Consider the following 14,094-nt stretch of genomic DNA (forward strand, 5'->3'; position numbering starts at 1 on the left):
TTAGCCACGGCCAGGAATTTGATAGCTAATAGTCAGAGACTCGGGGGAGGGCACCTTTTATTAGCAGTTGAGTGCCTTGCAGCAACTGCCTCCTAGAGGGAACTGGGGGATTGGAAAGATGACTAAGGAGCCCCATGGTGGAAAAAATTAAACCATAGACCCATGAGATAATAACAGCAATAGAGAGACAGGCAAAGCTTCCCACGCACATGCACCAAGTCAGAAATACCTCAGGTATAATTAAACCCTTCTCCAGAATTTAGCACCTTTTTGTTAGAAGAATCTTTACTTGCAGTTCTCAGCATTCTGTTGCCTTGGCAGAAACCCTATCTCTTGACATTTGAGAGGTTTCTGTACCCTTTTTCAAAGAACAGCACTGGCAAGCATGCTTTTGAAAATATGGTTTGTAGCCATGGATGACTTTACCATTGAGTGTATACACTCCCATCCCACCTGACCCCAGGCACAATCTGTTCATTCCCTTTATCTGCCTTCTCTAATTTCATACCCACATTTCACCACAATTCTGGAACTGACCAGGCCTTCGGGACCTGATTGTAGCAGGGTGCCATGAGATCTTCATATCTCATGGAGCTTGGGGAGGATGCCTTTGTGTGTCCACTGTCAGGACTGGCGACTTGTCCTCAGCCCTGGCTCCTGAGAAGCATGGTTTCCTAAAGCAGGCTGAGCTTCCTCAATCTGGGGATGGCGACTTATGCTGTCTTGATTCGTGTCTGATCAGTTTTATTCCCACTGCCAATTTACCCTGCATTTCTATTCTTGGCTGTATTTGCTTTCTCCTGGCTACCTGCTCTCCCTGTTCAAGATCCACGTGTCAGCTACAAATCGGCACTTGCCAAGAGCGTTTGCCAGCAACTGAGCAACAACAAGGGCATTTGCCATCTGCCTCTGAGGGAACTGAACCCTGGGCTGCTGCAGCTGCTGACCTTCAACACCCACTGAGGGGAATTCAGGGTAGAGAGTGGGGCAACTCTGCTCCAGGGAAACTGATGGAAGAGGTCCATAGAGAGTTAAATGTTTCCAGGAACTGATTTCATGATCCCAATCCTTGCATCTCTTCATAACTGGAAAAGCACTAAATCCCTTTCTGGTAACATCAGCTCCCCATGACTAGCAGAAAAACTTGTAAAGTAAACGCTTGATTGCAATGAACTCCACCCTTGCCAAATTCTATTTTTCTTTTAATTGAAGGATAATTGCTTTATAGTATCTTGTGGTTGTCTGTCATACATCAACAAGAATCAGCCATAGGTACACCCAGGTCCCCTCCCTCTTGAGCCTCCCTCCCATCTCCCTCCCCCTCCCACCCTTCTAGATTGTCACAGAGCCCCTGTTTGAGTTCCCTGAGTCATACAGTAAATGCCCATATACTGACCTTTGCCACTACCTCTTTGGAGCAGTTTATCGGAGCTACCTGAGGTGCTGTCTCCCAGGCTGCAGTGTTCATTTTGCCCTAAATAAAACTGAACTCGCAACTCTTACATTGTGCATCTTTGTAGTTGACACACATTGGGTCAGAGCCTAATGCTATTGGAATCAACTGTAACTGGGAATTCTCTAAATTACGCAAACTCAACTTTCGATCACAAAAGGGAATTGTGATGATTTGGAAGATAACCCCTATAAAGCATCGCACAGGCGGTTGGCACATGATACTGGCTGAACAAACCTGAGCTGTGTTTAGCAGGAAAGCTGGTAAAGGGGTGAAAAACATAAGGAAAAACTCAGAGACAGTGTTCCGGGAGGAGAGGCACCTTAGGCTGTGCAAATAGAATCTCAGAATCCTACTTACATGCATGGGGCTGTCCTGGTGGCTCAGGAGTAAAGAATCTGCATGCAGTGCAGGAGACGCAGGTTCAGTTCCTGGGTTGGGACGATCCCCTGGAGGAGGACGTGGCAACCCACTCCAGTATTCTTGCCTGGAGAATCCCATGGACAGAGGAGGCTGGTGGGTTACAGTCCATTGGGTCACTAAAGAGTCAGACAAAACTTAATGACTAAACAACTTACATGCAGAAGGCCGTGTGTAGTAGACCCAGTTTCATGAGCATGGGCTCCGTCCTGTAGCCACAGAAACAGAGATTGTGGCCCTTGGGAGTTTACTTAAAGCTGTACGAGTGTGAGCATTCTGTGTTTGAAAATTCTACAGATGGAAAACTCGCTTGAATCCTGTTTTAGCTTTCTGTGTGACAGTGATGACAATTACAATGTCTTTATTCAGTGACTATATATTGAGTGTGCCCAGGTGGTAGATGCAGAAGGCAATAGGGAGATAAACAGTTACCATGCACCCACCATAAAGAAGTCACTACAGCCAAAAGGGTGGTGTGAGTAACTGGAAGGTGTCTTTCAGATACCGTGATCCCAGAAGGTCTTCTTGAGAAGGCAACGTGTGAATGGAGGTTTGGGACAAATGAGAATTTATCACGCAACAACAGGACTTCCCTAGTGGTCCAGTGGCCAAGACTCCACGCTGCCAGTGAAGGGGGTTAGGTTTGATCCCCGGTCAGGAAACTAGACCCCATACGCCACAAGTAAAGATCCAACATGCTGCCACAAAGATTGAAGGTCTCACATGGCACAATTAAGACCCAGTACTGTCAAATAAATATTTGTTTAAAAAAAAAAATCAATGGATGGGAGTAAGGGAGAAGGAGGCTCTCAGATGGGAAAATGGTAGTAATCTTTTACTGTGTTCTGAGTTGCTATATGCCAGCCCCAGACATGTCACTGCATGTGACCCCGAAACTCAGAAAGAAAGGCACATTTTTCTCTCGAGGAGATAACTGAGGCTCCAAGAGCTCATGTCCATCACCCAAGGCAAATGGCAGCACTGACTAATATTGCATCACATCAGCATCTAGCTCTGATGCACAGCCTGGGTTTGGAAACCCTGGTCCAGAGCAAGGCATGGACCAGACTAGTAAGAACAGAAAGATGAGGCTTCCGGGCCAGGGGGAAGGCCAGAGGCCACCATGGTTGATTTCAAATAATTTTCTTAGACAGAAGTAATGATAGACATCATGTTCCAAGTGGTGGTTTTGTGCCAGATACCATGCTAAGCCTTCCACAGGCATCATTCATGGTCTCCTCCCAATACCCCCAAGAGGAACCACTGTACTCCCTGCTATGTGGATGAACAAAGTGGGGTGACACCCCCCTCCCTAACTTCTCCCCTTCTCCCTCTGCACCATGTCCCACACAGACCCAAGCAGAAGCCAAGATTTCAACCTGGAAATAGGGACTGCAGAGGTGAGGGATATGGTGGAACTTTCAACCATGTCATATGAGCACTGAATTAAAACTAGGTTAACCTGGAGAAGAAGATGTTTTTCTGGAACTCTCTTGCTTTTTCAATGATCCAACAGATGTTGGCAATTTGATCTGTGGTTCTTCTTCCCTTTCTAAATCCAGTTTGAACATCTGGAAGTTCATGGTTCATGTACTAATGAAGTCTGGCTTGGAGAATTTTGAGCATTATTTTGCTAGCATGTGAGGTGAGTGCAATTGTGCGGTAGTTTGAACATTCTTTGTCATTGCCTTTCTTTGGAATTGGAATGAAAACTGATCTTCTCCAGTCCTGTGGCCACTGCTGAGTTTTCCAAATTTGCTGGCATACTGAATGCAGCACTTTTAACAGCATCCTCTTTTAGGATTTGAAAGAGCTCAACTGGAATTCCATCACCTCCACTACCTTTGTTTGTAGTGATGCTTCCTAAAGCCCACTTGACTTCACCTTCCAGGATGTCTGGCTCTAGGTAAGTGATCACACCATCATGGTTATCTGGGTCATGAAGATCTTTTTTGTATAGTTCTTCTGTGTATTCTTGCCACCTCTTCTTAATGTCTTCTGCCAAAGCCTTTGACTGTTGGATCACAACAAACTGTGGAAAATTCTTAAAGAGATGGGAATACAGACCACCTGACCTGCCTCCTGAGAAATCTGTATACAGGTCAAGAAGCAACAGTTAGAACTGGACATGGAACAACAGACTGATTCCAAATCAGGAAAGGGGTACGTCAAGGCTGCATATTGTCACCCTGCTTATTTTACTTATATGCAGAGTACATCATGAGAAATGCTGGGCTGGATGAAGTACAAGCTGGAATCAAGATTGCCAGGAGAAATACCAATAACCTCAGATATGCAGATGACACCACCCTTATGGCACAAAGCGAAGAAATACTAAAGAGCCTCTTGATGAAAGTGAAAGAGGGGAGTGAAAAAGCTGGCTTAAAACTCAACGTTCAGAAAACTAAAATCAAGGCATCTGGTCCCATAACTTCATGGAAAATAAATGGGGAAACAATGGAAACAGTGACAGACTTTATTTTGGGGGCTCCAAAATCACTGCAGATGGTGACTGCAGTCATGAAATTAAAAGATGTTTGCTCCTTGGAAGAAAAGTTATGAGCAACCTAGATAGCATTTTAAAAAGCAGAGACATTACTTTGCTGACAAAGGTCCATCTAGTCAAAGCTACGGTTTTTCCAGTAGTCATGTATGGATGTGAGAGTTGGACTAGAAAGAAAGCTGAATGCCAAAGAATTGATGCTTTTGAACTGTGGTTTTGGAGAAGACTTGAGAGTTGTGAACAGCAAGGTGATCCAACCAGTCCATCCTAAAGGAAATCAGTCCTGAATATTCACTGGAAGGACTGATGCTGAAGCTGAAACTCCAATACTTTGACCACCTAATGCAAAAAACTGACTCATTTGAAAAGACCCTGATGCTGGGAAAGATTGAAGGCAGGAAGAGAAGAGGCCAAAAGAAGATGAGGTGGTTGGATGGCATCATGGACTCAATGGACATGAGTTTGAACAAGCTCCAGGAGTTGGTGTTGGACAGGGAAGCTTGGCATGCTGCAGTCCATGGGGTCACAGAGTTGGACATGACTGAGTGACTGAACTGAACTGAACCTGGAGAAAATAAGAATGCAAGAGATACCCACATCAGAGATACAAAAGTCTTTCTCTTATGGAAGCTGGACTAGATTTGTTGACCCCAAAATACAGAACTCAAGTCATTGGGTGCACTCAAGTTTCCAGTACACCATCCAGCTCCCCTTACCAGACCCCTCATCTCACGCCCAGGTGGGTGGGACTATTGGCTGCCAGGTTCTCACAGTAGCACCCTTTTGGGGACAATACACACTGCCAATGGTCCCACAAAGCCACTGAGTGTATGCTCTGTCCCAGCCACATGATTTGGACCCAAGTTTCTTTTTTATTTTTCTTTGGAGAATAATTGCTTTACAATTTTGTATTGATTTCTGCCATACATCAACATCAATCAGCCATAGGTATACATATGTCCCCACCCTCTTGAAGTCCACTCCCACCTCCCACCCCAACTCTCCCCTCCAGGTCACCACAGAGCACCAGTTTGAGCTACGTGCCTCATTCAGCAAATTCCCACTGGCTGTTTTACATATGGTGGTGTGTATGTTTCCACGCTACTCTCTTCATTCATCCCACCCTCTCCTTCCCCCACTGTGTCCACAGTCTTCTCCAGGTCTTCTTTCTTGTCCAGCTGGACTCCTGTTTTCACATACACAATGACCATCGTAAATCCAGCCCCACCCCGCCCCCCGCTATCCCCCATACAGCTCACTTTAATCAGAACTAAAAGTGTAAAAGACTGCAATTTAGAGATAAACAAATGCCCTAATATCCTGATTTTCTCCAGCAGACAGACACAAAACCCAAAAAAGGACACACCAAATATAGTGCCTGGGAAATAATGGATCTGGAGTTTCTCCCTGTTGGTAATTTTTACATCCCTGAGGCTTTCCTTCACTTTGATAATTTACAGGTCAATGGTTTCCTTTCTCTTCACACACCTCATGTTTGTCTCCTCACTTTAATCAGGGAAAGATGGAGGCAAAAGCAAAGATGTCTGGATACAGCAAAAAGCAGTGATGAAAAAGCACTAGACCAAGATCAAATATTTATGCTGTGGCAAACTAGTTAACTGATTGTGATATCAAAGGATAATAAATCATTTTTTAAAAGGGAGAAAAAGCAATCAATGTGAACAGTATAATTTGCCTTTCATCAGGTGCTGATTTCTTTTTTCTGGTGTTCATCTAACAATGATCGTTTCTGACTTTCTTTTGTCTCGTTTAAAAATACATTTCATGTCCCTCCCCCAAGGCAGTCAGATGTGCAGTGTTTTAAACGAGGTTTTGTGAAGGAGACACCGAATTTCATATTTTGTACCCTGTGAAAAGGAACACATGTAGTTCTCTGTAGCCCCTGTCTCTTTTTCAGTGGTTCCTGCTGTTGTTACATGATTGAGAAATTGATTGAACTCGGAGACCAGAGCACTTCAAAGAATAGCCATGTTCAAATTACAGATTTCAGCAAATGAGACTTATGCAAAATTAACAGTAGTCAAATAGCCAGTATTTCTCATCTGTAGCTCCCGCTACCCCCTCTACCAAGCCCAAGTGGGCAGCAGGTAATAAATGTAGGTAACAAAAGAAATGTAGAGAACAGGTAATGTAGATAACAAAAGAAAAATGATAATGAATAATCTGACATCTCTGCCATCAATGTTTTCTAAAAATCTACTCTTTCAGTATTTTAAACAGTACCACCGTCTTGTTGCATTTTTAAAAAATTTTTATCACTTCAATTATAAATTCTTCAACAAGGTCATACTTAGAAAATAAATTGCCTGAAGGGTTATCATCAGACTGTCAATTTCCAGTGAAAATGACCTGATTCTTACAGAAAGCTTAGTGCATGTGGAATTTGGTTTTTCTGATTTTTTTAAATGTATTTATAAAAGCTTTATCAAGATTTAATTCACATACCACACAATTCATCCATTTTAAGTATACGATTCAATGGTTTTTACTATATTCAGTGTTGATTTTTTTTTTTTTTTTTTTAGTAAACTGTCTTGAGTAATTCTGTTGTTTTTTAATTGGTCTTTTTGGAGAGACTACCCTAAAGAATTTTTAACCTCATGAACTCTGAACTCAAAGGATCAAATACTGCTTTTCTCCCGCCTTGTGACTTCTTTGTAAATTTTTATTATTACTTTTGGAAGAATTCTGAAGCCCTCTATGCCTAATGTCAGTACAGAAGTAGTTTAATTAGATTATGAAGAAAAGAAGACATCTTCACTCTGAAAAGCGTAGCTGGGCTTTGCTACCAGAAAATAAAATCTTTGTTTCCCTCAGTTTCCCTTACAGACATTTCTGAGCTCAGCTCATTGCAGGCTGATCTCTATGACTTCACATTTGCTCAAGGCAGATAATTTATTAGCAGTAGCACCAATATAAATTAATAAAGGAAAAATCTTTATAAAATATCAACGAACCAAGGTTCACTTTATACACCGTGCTGCCTATTGTGTGTGTGTGTGTGTGTGTGTGTGTGATTTGCATACACGTATCACACACACATTCAGTCATTCAAAGCATGGCTCATAAGTCTGATTGTGTTATGATTTCCTTTTATAAGAGAGAATTAAACATGAACATTTACTGTTCATTCAATTCCTATACATCATTCCTTCTCACTCTAGGCTTCCTGCACCTCTTGGAGGGGTGGGATACATGAACCTGTGTTTTAAACAAACTTTCCAGGTGACTCTGATGGCCCAACATTGGGAAATCAAGGGTCCTCTGCCACATACTGAAGACAAGATATTCACAGCAAGCAGTGAATGGCTTCATGGCTGATACTCAGGGAGACGGATGCACTGGAGTTGAATCCCAAACTGCTATTGTCTGAATGTTTGTTTCCTACCAAAACTCATATGTTGAGATCCTAACTCTGAAGGCAATGGTATTAGGAGGTGGAGTCTGGTTGTCAGTTAGGACATGAGGGTGGGACCTTCGTGAATGGGATTAGTACCCTTATAAGAGAACCCAGAGGGGCCCCTCACTGCTTCCACTAGGTGAGAATGCAGTGAGAAGACACCACCTACGGACCAGGAAGAGAACTCCCACCAGAACCCAACCACGCTGGTACCTGATCTCAGATTTCCAGCTGCAGACCTGTGAGAAATAAGTTTCTGTTGTTTATATGCAATCCAACTGTGGTAATTTGTGATAGCAACCCCCAAAGACTAAGACACCACCACAACTTCAGGAAATTCAGAGCACCAACAGGTAACATGGACACCTGTCCAGTTCATACACTGGAAGCTGTCACCCCTCTTTTAGCCTGGCCCTCTGCCACTGGACTTCTAAGAGAGATGAAGAAGTGCATTTGTCAAAGACAACCTGTGACTCTCCAACCTGGAAACCAGGCAGGCTTGCAGATTCTTCAACCACAGAACAGAATTGATGCTGATGGCTTTGGAGGCTGGGTCATCACAGGCGAGGGTGCTTCTGCCCCAGGTCTAATGACCCCAAGGCTCCCATGCTTTGAAGAAGCCACACCAGTTCCAGGCACCACACATGTGGAGGAATAAGCCTTCAGCAGAGTCCATCCCCCAGTTCCATCACCACCAACCTTTGATTATTCCCAACTGAGATTCCAACATCCTGGAACACCAATGTGCCATAGAAAGGGGACTATACCTTATCTGCTTTCCTGACCCACAGAATCCATGGGTATAAATCACTATGAGTAACAGCAATTTATTACACATCAGAGGGCCCGGAGCAAGGGGACAGAATACCAAGTGACCTATGAACATGATGAGAGCCAATGAATTCTGTCAAAGCCTGGAGAACAGGGTGTCATCAGCCAGGCCAAGCACATTGTCCTAAAATCACCAGATTTGGGCTGCTTTCCTCTCTGGTCCAAACAGTACTTCAAGCCCATGGGATCACTTCCAGACAGAACTGCAGGACAGAAAGAATCAGCAAGCAGCAGTAATGGCTTTACTGTCTTGTGTTGGCTGCCAGAAGCCCTGTGAAGGTATATCTGGATATGCCCTGCTCCATGGGGAGAGTATGGTTTCCTCAATGGTCTGAACATCAACAGACCCCAGGGCTTGCTGACCCCGAACAGCAATTCTTGCAGGCACAAAGGGTAACCTGATGCCTTTTACTGTTTTCCCCTGGGAATAAATTGTGAGGCTGTGGTGCTACCCAGGCACTGCTCTCTGGGGCCTTTTGGGGGGATATAAAGCACAAGCTTCTTCCTAATATGTATAGTAACCCACTACCAATAGTCTTACCGATGAATATTCTAGGTTGATTTCCTTTAGGATTGCCTACCATCATTTAACTCCTGCCAGATGGACTGGGATAAACCATTCCTCCTTAACAGCCCCCAAAATAGCAAGACTGTTCTCTTTCACTGAAGTAAACAGCTCTACCACTGTTCTGAGAACTGAGTATTGATCTTCCTCCCTCTCAGATAAAATACCTGTCCCTAATCTTCCCTGGTGGCTCAGTGCTAAAGCATCAGCCTTCTGATGCAGGAGACTCAAGTTCAATCCCTGGGTTGGGAAGATCTCCAGAAGGAAGTGGCAACCCACTCCAGTATTCTTTCCAGGAAAACCCCATGGACGTAGGAGCCTGGTGAGCTGTCGTCCATAGGGTTGCAAAGGGGTCGGACACAATTTAGCGACTAACCAACAGCAACAATCTAAGGACAGCAACTACGTTTTTTGAGTTTCTGATCTATTCTCTCCCCTGCTAGATCTGTTGGAATCACAGGGAAAGAATTCTGGGGTAGATTAATGATGTCTGAAAGGGATGGGAGAACAAAGACATAGACCATTGATTTGCTATCCTGCGTCTATTTTAAAACAGGATTACTACAAAAAAAATCGCCACAAAAGTCAGTCATAAATGAGAAGGGAAAACGTAAACAAATGCTTGTTTTTTAAAAAAACATCGTTCTTTTTACACCACCAACACTCGAGGAAAGAAAAAAATCTGCAAACTGAGTCCATTTTAGTACACTCCCAGATCCTGCTCCTGACTCTAGTGGGATTAGAGTTAATAAACCTCTGAGATGGAAGATTGAGTTGAAGTTGCTGGCAATCCCACTTCATTTCATTACAGATAATATGTACTCACCGAAAGTAACTTTATTATTCTTCTGACATCTTTTATCTAATTCAGAAATGGGAAGTTCTAGCCATGAGACATGTATGCTGCATGCCAATATATTCAGAAGCTGGGCAAACCCCTCAGCGCTGGTTGTGCATGAAATAGGATCTGTGCTGGGCTCTGCTCTGTTTTAGGGGCACCTGCAGGTCAAGAACAGCCTAGAATTGCGGACCTCAGCCCCTGAGCACTGTCTCCAGAATGAGCAACAAACTGGCCGTGCTTTAGGCAAGGAGCTTCAGGAGACCTGGGTGTTGTGTCTGCGTGCTTCCTCACTCATGCGTGTGTGCATGCTGTCGCCCAGTTGTGTCCAACTCTTTGTGACCCATGGACTGTAGCCCACCAGGTTCCTCTGTACATGGGATTCTCCAGGCAAGAGTACTGGAGTGGGTTGCCATTTTCCCCTCCAAGAGATCTTCCTGACCCAGGGATCGAACCTGGGTCTCTTGCACTGCAAGCAGCTTCTTTCTCACCTGAGCTACCAGGGAAGCTCTTGACCTGGATGCTAGATGAGTGCTTTCCAGCAACACTTTCTGTGGCAATGATGTTCTATAATCTGCCTATCAAATAAGATACCCCCACGTGCTTATGGAGCACTCATTGTGTGGCTAACGCCACTGAGAAAAAAAATACATTAAAATTTATTAATATAAATTTAAGTAGCCACAGTGTGAGTGTGGCCCAGTGATTTAATTTCTCCAGCCCTCAGTTTTACAGACCTCCCAAATCCGTCTACTTCTCTCCATCTCTCTGCCAGCCCTCTCCTCCTCTAATGCAAACTATTTTGGCTGTTCCTACCCAGGATAGACACTATGGCCTTTTTTACTGAGTTCAAGCTCTCTCTGCTTGCTGTACAACAGGCCAATGACTCTTAGAGAAGAGGTGTTGAGGTAAGGAAAATGACTTTATTCAGAAAGCCAGCTGACCAAGAAGATGGCAGGCTAGTGTCTGAAAATAATTATCGGAATCTGGATGCCAGATTCTTTCACAGATCAGAGACAGGGAAGGGATGGGGGGTGGAGAGAAAGCAGGGTAAAAAGGCCATCAGTCTTGTAAACATCTCCTAGAATGGCAAGCCTCAGGCAGGAGATGTGTTCATTTCTTCCTTTCTGCCATCCACAGGTGGACAGGGTTCTGAACAAAGGCACTCTAGTATAACAGTCAGGCCACAGAGGGGCAGGATTCTCTGAGGCAAACCATTCTGTATGATTACAATAACAAAAGCAATGAAAAGCAAGTCAAAGAAACTGTTCCTACATAGTCAGAATTGGTTTCCTCCCTGCCACAACAGCCTAATTAATCTCCTTGCTGACTGCGGATGGTGAGCACTAATAAAAATAAAAATTGAACTAAAAAATATCTGTCCATGGCTTCTCAATGCTTTCCAAATGAAGCACAATCATCAGATTGGCTCGCTGATGTGGCCAATGTGTGGTTTGCCGTTCCCTACTTTCCCAGCCAAAATCTCATGTTGAGGCCCTTTTCGTCTGGGTTTCAGCCAATCTGACCTGTCTTTGTCCCTTAAAACTCTATGCTCCTGCCTGCCCCAGAGCTTTTGTACATTCTTCCTTTCCCGTTCTTGCCCTCCCTCACCTTCGCCCTCGCTGTCTGCCATATTCACCCTTGCACATCCTTTAAAACTCAATTCAAGCAGTACTTCTCCAGGAAAGCCTCCAAGACTTAGGTTTCAGCCATGCCCAGACTTCTGGGATCTTAGTTCCTCTACGAGGGATCGAACCCGGGCTCTTGGCAGTGACAGCACAGAGTCCTAACCACTAGACCACCAGGAAAATCCCCAGGAAGGACTTTCTTAAACTTCTGAAAAGAATCCAAGCAACACATACTCAGCAAGGTGATAGCAGGAGACACTCCGGCACCCGCCCAGCCCAGCTCTCCCCTCCCTGGGAGGGCCCCCCTTCCCTGCCGCCCTGCCCCTCCCCACCACCTCACCCCTGAGAGTGTTGGCTGCTAGAGGTGCACAGCTGCCCTTTTTCAGATAATTGCCCTCAGGTGGTAGGAATTAGCTAATAGAAGGAGGCCCTCAGAAAAGAGGCTGCTATCTACATAATAAGCACTAGATATCATGAATACTTCATGGAAACAAAACCACCAACAGGGCAAAAATTGGCTCCTGGAGGCAAAAAAAAATCTTATTTTTATGCATAAAACACAACTATATCTGCAGTACATAAATAGGTATCTAGTCTATCTGTGGCATTAAAATTTCATTGTCGGGGGTTGGAGAGGATTAGGGGAAAATGTCTAAGAGGTACCTTGTGTGCATATGTGTGCCCAGTCCTGTCTTACTCTTTGTGACCCTATGGACTATAGCCAGGCCAGGCTTCTCTGTCTATGGGATTCTCCTTGGTTGGGCGGGGGACGGGGGAGGGGGGAGCTGGCATGGGAGGAAGGGGCAGGGAGGGTGGGGGCAATAATGCAAAAAAAAAAAGTTGAAGAATGCTACCCTAGATGGATGCTAACTATGGTGGTGATGATGTTTACTTGCTAATTCATGTCTGACTCTGCAGACCTCCAGGCTCCTGTCCATGGGATTTCCCAGGCAAGAATACTGGAGTGGGTTGCCATTTCCTTCTCCAGGGGATCTTCCTGACCCAGGGATCGAACCTGCATCTTCTACATTGCAGGTGGATTCTTTACCACTGAGCTACCTGGGAAGCCAACTATGGTACCTGTGGGTTCCAAATGGCCTCTTCTGTGGCTCTGGCAGGTTCCAGTCTAAGGACTGGTCAGTCCAGACTGCTCTTCCAGCACCCCCACAGCAGAAGTCAATGCTTCCAGCCTCCTCTTGTTAGCAGCTTATTTACACTTGGACAAGCCTGGTGATTCTTCTCCCCCACCTCCCGCACCCATGCTTTGCATATTATTAAAATCAAATCATCTTGATGTCTCTTGGGCTGAGAGACTTTTACTTCTTTCCTCATTGAAATCTATTTTGAAACTGATGGATGTGTGAAGAACATATGTAATGTAGATTAGCCTCAGAATGACTGATTTTTTCATAATTCTGAGAAAAAGAGAAATTATTGCCCTTAGAAGGTGTCATCTATCTGCATACACTTTGGGTTAGAAAGAAAATGTCCTTATCAGGACGTTATTATATAGCTCTCAACCCAGCACCAGGAAACAGTGTAATTTGAGACAATGAATATCATCAATGCCATGAATTCCACGTAATTGTATTTCATTGAGAAAAAGAAGAATGTGTCTCCTTGTGCATCTTCGGGTGGGGAGAGGCGGGGAAGAGAGAAGGACTGCACTGTACTATCTGGACTGTCAGAACAGAGATGAAAAATAGCAGAGCCACTCACCCGGCCACTGGGAATGCAGTCACATGTTCAGAAATGCAAAATATGAACACAATTAAGCTAAGGTAAAAAGAAATCAGCCTGACAGCTAATTATTGTCTGCAATCCAGCCTGCCCTGAGATCCTACTATGGGCCAAGGGCTGTGGCAGCTGCCTGGTAAATTCACTGCCCTCGTTAAATTCCTTCCACCAGTCCTTGTAACAGAAGAAGTTGAGACTCAACCAGCCTGCAAGTAAGTGACAGAGCCAGGATTTGAACCCTGTCTCCCAAGTTTGATATTATGACTTAAGGGACTGGAAGAGGCTCTAGCTGAAGAAGTAAATAACTGGCTCGTCAAGCTGAAAAGTCTAGGGGTAAATGCTTCGGGCATAGCGGGATCTAACGACAATGATCAGGCTCAAATGACATGATCAGGATACTTGCTGCCTCTCAGCTCCACTTCCTCTGTGTGGGCTTTTTTTCTCAAGATAGTTCATCCTGTGTGGCAGCCTCTGAAAACCCCAAGCCTAAAATCCTCACAGCTCAGTAACTTCAGTCATTATTAAAAGTGGTTTTTATATTTCTTTCTCTCTGCACTAGTTTCTAGGAAAAGCCTCAAGACTCAGTCTCCTTAGGGCAGCTTGGAACCCGTTGCTGAAGCCATCACTGTTGTGGGGGCAGGACAGGAAGATGAATGCTCTGATTGGCCAGACTTTGGTCATGTGCCCACCCAACCCCC

At 44.5% G+C, this 14,094-nt stretch overlaps 1 protein-coding gene across 50 annotated transcripts in view; it reads right to left on the bottom strand.

Moving 5' to 3' along the window:
* The window catches only part of LOC147348197 (uncharacterized), a 544,560-nt gene that overhangs the window by 523,628 nt on the left and 6,838 nt on the right, over nucleotides 1-14,094 (bottom strand). The window contains exon 2 of one of the 50 annotated variants that reach the window (XR_015151214.1): nucleotides 4,283-4,941. The exons of 48 other annotated variants lie outside the window; for them this stretch is intronic. The gene's annotated coding sequence lies outside the window, so the exon portion shown is untranslated. Of the gene's footprint in view, nucleotides 1-4,282; nucleotides 4,942-10,938; nucleotides 11,251-14,094 lie in introns of those variants that run through there. One more of the 50 variants, XR_015151215.1, reaches the window with a different exon arrangement.

This window comes from Bos grunniens, chromosome 22 (genome assembly GCF_055505025.1).
Source record: "Bos grunniens cultivar Pamir isolate PY7600 chromosome 22, Bosgru_T2T1.0, whole genome shotgun sequence".
NCBI classification, from domain to species: Eukaryota; Metazoa; Chordata; class Mammalia; order Artiodactyla; family Bovidae; genus Bos; species Bos grunniens.